The sequence below is a fragment of the Leopardus geoffroyi genome, chromosome D4 (assembly GCF_018350155.1).
Source record: "Leopardus geoffroyi isolate Oge1 chromosome D4, O.geoffroyi_Oge1_pat1.0, whole genome shotgun sequence".
Taxonomy (NCBI): domain Eukaryota; kingdom Metazoa; phylum Chordata; class Mammalia; order Carnivora; family Felidae; genus Leopardus; species Leopardus geoffroyi.
In genome coordinates this window covers 80713662-80720012 of record NC_059342.1, presented here as the reverse complement: position 1 = coordinate 80720012, position 6351 = coordinate 80713662, and the positions used below count along the sequence as shown (strand labels likewise).

Here is a 6351-nt window from a genome sequence, read left to right as displayed (position 1 = left end):
TACTTTTGGAGGCACAAAATGAAGAAACACACCAGACTCCTGGTTCCGAAAATAAAGATGGATGGATGGATAGATAGATACACGTGTACACACACACACACACACACACACGCACACACAATGTCAAAGGGATATATGTAAAGGGAAACAATATTCATCAACTCACTCATTAAAAAGTCTGTTTTTCAGTGTTGGGAGATACAGTGCTTGTAAGTATTCTCAATTAGCATTTAATCTGTCTAGTATCTGATGGAACTTAGGTGAACTAGAGACATTCTACCAAATACATATCTTACTTTTATGGTTGCAATGATGTTGGGTGCATGGTTTTTAATGCTACAGGAATTTATTTATTTATTTATTTATTTATTTATTTATTTATTTATTTATATTTGAGAGAGAGAGCGTGCGCAAGTGGGGGAGAGGGGCAGAAGGAAAAAGAGAGAGAATCCGAAGCAGGCTCCATGCTCAGCAGAGTCTGATGAGGTGCTTGATCCCACGACCCTGGGATCATGGCCTGAGCCGAAATCAGGAGTTAGACACTCAACTAACTGGGCCACCCGGGAGCCCCAGGGACTCTTTTGTAAAGAGCTATCAACTTAACTCCATGGTAAATATATTCTTTTAGGTGCAGTCAGAGATAGAAAAAATGTTAAGATATATAGAGAGAGACTATACATTTTATAAAATTTACCTCAAGCAGCCTACGGTCCAGCAGGGGAGACAAAACTGTAAATATCTCTTTTGGAAATTTAGAAGTGCTAAAACGTAAGGAAGACATGGCCAAACTGCCGTAGTGGTTCAAGAAAGGAAGCAACTACCTCAGAAGAACCTTTACTATGTAGTCACATCAACATGTTTCCACAGATGAATGAAGCATTATAGCATAGTTATAATAACTGGAGGTTCTAAAGTCACAATAAGTTATTATTTTAATCCTTTTTTGTTGGCTAAAAACTAAGGTTTAGTAAGTGTTCTATAAAAGATAAAGATTATTGGCTATTAAAACACTAAAATTGGGGCACCTGGGTGGATCAGTGGTTAAGTGTCCAACTTCCACTCAGGTCATGATCTTGCAGTTCCTAAGTTCGAGCCCCACATCAGGTTCTGTGCTGACAGCTCAGAGCCTGGAGCCTGTTTCAGATTCTGTGTGTCTCTCTCTCTGTCACTTCCCCACTCATGCTGTCTTTCTCTCTCTCAAAATAAATAAACATTAAAAAATATTTTAAAGAACACTAAAATTATAAAGGAATATTTTTAAGGTAATTTTTAAATGTTTATTTTTGAGAGTGAGAAAGTGTACATGCATGAGTAGGGAGGGGCAGAGAGAGAGAGAGAGAGACAGATGATCTAATAGCACAGAGGCCGATGTGGGGCTCCAAACTCACAAACCATGAGATCGTGACCTGAGCTGCAGTTGGACACTTAACCGACTGAGCCATCCAGGTGCCCCTGTAAGTAATATTGATAACAACTATGGCAGGCAGATCTTACGATGGTCCCCAATAACCCACCTATCCTGGTGTTCTTGTCCACCCCCTACCACCCTTACCTTCAGTATGAGCTGAATATAGTGACTTGCTTCTAACCAATAGAATATGACAAAGGTAATGGACTATCACTTTCATGATTAGGTTACATAAGATTGTCACCTCCGTCTTACTAGCTGACTCTATTTATTACTGCCTTTGACTAAGCAAGTTGAAATGTTGGAGAATCCTCACAACAAGGAACTGAGGGCCGTCCTCAGACAATAGCCAGAAAGGAAGTGAGGCAATAGCCAGAATAGTCAGTCCAACAACCCTCAAGGAAGTACATGCTGCCAACAACCACGTACATGAGCTTGAAAGATCTTTCCCTAGTTGAGTCTTCAGATGAGACCTTATCTCCGGCCGACACCTTGGTTGCAGCCTTGTGAGAGAGCCACAAGTAGAAGATCCAGCTAAGTCATGCCCAGATTCCTGGACCACAGACATTGAGAGATAATGAACATGTGCTGTTTTAAGTTTGTTACGTTGTTTCAATTTGTTGTGGATAAATAGCTAACTCATACAGATTTTGCACTTGAAAGTGGGGTGGTGACATAAAAAATACCTACGATTGGCGTGGTTTTGGAATTGGGCAGTGGGTGGAAGCCGGAAGGAATTTTTTAGAGCATGATAGAGAAAGCCTGAATTGCTTTGAACAGATGGTTGATAGAAATCTGGACTTGGAGGACACTGCCAGGGGCAGCTCAAAAGGAAGTGAGGAACACATTTCTGGAAACTGGAGGAAGGGGGATCTTTGTGACAACACTGCCTACACCAGTTATATGGAAAACAGAATGTGTACCCATGAGCTTGGTGATATAAAGAGATTTCTAAGCTTTCTTCTTGCTGTTTGTAGTAAAATGTGAGAGGAGAGGGGGATTGAGGAAAGAACTATAAAATAAAATGGGCTTCTTTCTTTGAGACTTTTGGTCCTAGACAAGAGACATAGACCCATTTTTCCCTGTTATTCACTTCCAAATACAACTAAAAACTCCTGGAAATAATTACAGACAACCATAAGAGGATTCTGAGAGGTAGAGGGAAGATAGCAGATTGGCTAGGGACCTTCAGACTTGAGAAGCAATGCCCCATTCCCTGAGATTTCTTTCCTCTCCCATGTACCTCAGAGTGGGCACTGGAAAGGCACACAGCTCAGAACCACCAAAAGCATAGACAGAAAAAGCTGTAGGAAAAGCCAGCTTTTTTCTGGCTGAAGGCCCAGGAAAGAGGCAGCTCATCGGAGACTTAGTGGGGAACCCCATCTCCACGCCATATCTGGCTGGCCTACTCTATCTACACCAGCAGCACCCGCAAAGAGCAGGCAGAGAATTCCTCCCAGAAGCACCGAGAGGCCCAGTGTCTCCTGGCCCTCCACAGAGCAGTAGAGGGAGACCCATTCCAGCATCTCCTGGCCTCCATCCAGTGAAAGATGACCCCAACCACTACCACCAGAGGCAGAAGGAGGCCCAGGTGCATGCTTCTCTCCCTCAGGGGCACTGACAGAGATAGAATAAGAAGCTTATCAGCACCAGATGACCTAGAGAGAAGGTCCTGGAAAACAACACCCTGTCCCACATGCCCAGCATCCTCCACCCACCACCCGGAGGCACTGGGGAGCCCAGGAAAGCACCTTCCACTCCCTCAGACAATACAGCAGCGATGAGGCAGGCATTGGGTGGCTCGGAGAGCAGGCTCAGGGAAGCACCCACAGCCCCTTAGCCTAGTATCTCCCACATTCCCCTTAGCAGGACCTGCTTGGGGAAGTCCCCTCCACCCTACAGACGGCACCTGCACGATCAAGCAGGAGCCCTGATGGTGCCCCTGATGGGGCCAGAGCTGGGGCGCCTGGATGACTCAGTCATTTAAGCATCTGACTTTTGGTTTCAGCTCAGGTCATGATCTCACAATTCCATGAGTTTGAGCCCTGCATCAAGTTCTATGCTGGCAGTGTGGAGCCTGCTTGGGATTCTCTCTCTCCCTCTCTCTCCCTCTCTCTCTCTGCTCCTGCTCCACTCGTACTGTCTCTGCCTCTTTCAAAATAAATAAATAAACTTAAAATGGGTGTGTGTGGGGGAAGAACAGCACTATATCGGCTCTGAATTCTATGTTATCATTGGAACCACAGCCCAGAAAAGAAAGCCAGGGACTGTGCACCAAACATAAACAGGGTGACTGCCTGCTTAAATAAAGACTTAAAGAGGATCCAGGATTTCAAAACTTAATATTCAAAATTTCCAGGATACAAAAACAAACAAACAAACAAACAAACAAATTCATACCAAGGACAAGAAAAGCCACAACCCAAATAAGAAAACGTAATCAGCTGATGCCAATATAGAGGTAAATCGGATGCTGGAATTATCGGACAAGGATTTTAGAGCAGACATCATAAAAAATGCTTCAACGGGTGCCTGGCTGGCTCAGTTGGTGGAACACACGACTCTAGATCTCAGGGTTGAGAGTACGAGCCCCACGTTAGGCACGGAGATCACTTAAAAAAAAAAAAAAAAGCTTCAACAAGCAATTCCAAATTATCTCAAAAGAAATAAAAAAAATAGAAAACTTCAGCAAAAATGTTTATTAAATGAATAATATTTAGCAAAAACTATCTGTGGGAGAACACATACCGTGTACTATCATTTATATTTCACTTTACAGAATGCAAAGTAACAGTACATACTGCTTAAGGATATATACACATAGGCAAAAATATAAAAACATGAATTGCAAAGACAATCACCAAATTTGTGATTTGGTGATAGAAAGGAAATGCAATCAGAAAGGGACACACAGTATATTTCATCGGTATGTGAAACGTTTTATTTCCTAAGCTTGGTTATCAGTACTAGGGTGTTCATTATAACAGCCTTTACATTTTTATGTGTGAAATATAATTTAAAAAATGACTTTATTGAAAAACTCTGAGTGACCTCTGTCTCCTGTAGTTCAAAAGTTTTCACTCAGTACGTTAAACAAAGCTTTAGAGTTTCGTGTTAATCTTTGCTGTAGCCTTTAAAGCTTTTAAGTTATGAAATCTATTGCCCCTACCAAAGACTATACAAAATGAATATATTTCAAAGAAATAATATATATTATTTATACATATAATATATATGTATAGTCACTATCTATGATAAAATCTAAAACACCACCAGTACCTTAGAAGAAAGATTGTCAACGTTCTATTTCTTAACTGAGGTAGCAATTTCTATTTAAAAAGAGTAATAAAAGTGACACTCACAAAGTTAGACAACAAAAAAAAAAGAGAAAACACAAATATCCAGTGTCATAAATAAGAAGAGAGACATTACCAATACAGATATTTCAAATATAATAAAAGGATACCATGAAACAAACATTTCTAATAAATTTGAATATATGGAAGAAATGTAAATTGTTAAAGAAAAATATAAAATTGCAAAGGACACAAGAAGAAACAGAAAAAATAAAATATCTTAAAGAAATTGAGTAGAGAAGGGAAACGAGTTGTTCCTCAAAAATAACTGGGCCCTGGGAGGAATGTGAAAGGGATTAAGAGTACACTTATATGTACATTGAGTCGTGTACAGAATTGTTGAATCACCATATTGCACGCTTGAAACCTATAAAACACAGTATGTTCATGATACTGGAATTAAAATTTTAAAAAATATGTAACATTAAGAAAATAGGCCCTTACCTCATACCATTAACAAAAGTTAACTCAAAATGGATCAAAAATCTAAATGGAAAAGCTAGGGGCACCTGGGTAGCTCAGTCGGTTAGGCATCTGACTCTTGGTTTCGGCTCAGGTCATGATCTCATGATTCGTGGGTTTGAGCCCCACATCAGGATTTGTGCTGACAGTGTAGAGCCTGCTTGGGATTTTCTCTCTCCCTCTCTCTCTGCCCCTCCCCTGCTTGTGCTCGCTCTCTCAAAATAAATAAATAAACTAAAAAAAATAAATAAATGTAAGAACTAAAACTACAAAATTCTTAGAAGAAAACATAGGGACAAATTGTGGCCTTGGATTTGGCAATGGTTTTCTATGTATGACACGAAAAACACAAGCAAAAGAAAAAATAAATTGAACTTCACCAAAGTACAAAACTTGTACATCAAAGGACATGATCAAGAAAGCGAAAGGACAACCACAGAATGGGAAAAAAATATTTGCAGATCATTTATCTGTGAAGTCTAGTATCTAGACTTACCTATATAAAGAATTCTTATGGCTTGGGGCACCTGGGTGGCTTAGTCGGTTGGGCGACCAACTTCAGCTCAGGTCATGATCTCAAGGTTTGTGAGTTCAAGTCCCACATCAGGCTCTGTGCTGACAGCTCAGAGCTTGAAACCTGCTTAGGATTCTCTGTCTCGCTTCCTCTCTCTACCCCTCCCCCACTCGTGTTCTATCTGTCTCTGTCTCTCTCTCTCTCAAAAATAAACAAACATTAAAAAAAATTTTTTTAAACAATTCTTACAGCTCAGAAAAAAAAAAAAGGACAAGCAACCCAATTTAAAAATGGAATGGGTATTTTTCTAAAACTGTATATACAAGTGGCCAACAAGCACATGAAAACATGCTTAATATCATTTGTCATTGAAAAAATGAAATTTCAAACACTGAAATATAACTTCACACCCACTAGGATGGCTGTAATTTTAAAAGATGGAATAGAATGATTGTCAAAAAGAGTGTGGAGAAGTCAGGACCCTTGTACATTGCTCTGAGAATGTAAAATTGTGCAGCTGCTATGGAAAACACTGTAGCAATTCCTCAAAAAGTTACATATAGAATTACCATATGGCCCAGAAACTCCACTCCTGGGTATATATCCAAAAG

The 6351-nt window shown here is 40.2% G+C and overlaps 1 long non-coding RNA gene across 2 annotated transcripts in view; it reads right to left on the bottom strand.

Moving 5' to 3' along the window:
• Nucleotides 1–6351, bottom strand: part of LOC123593678 — a 69123-nt gene that overhangs the window by 60988 nt on the left and 1784 nt on the right. The window lies entirely within an intron of this gene.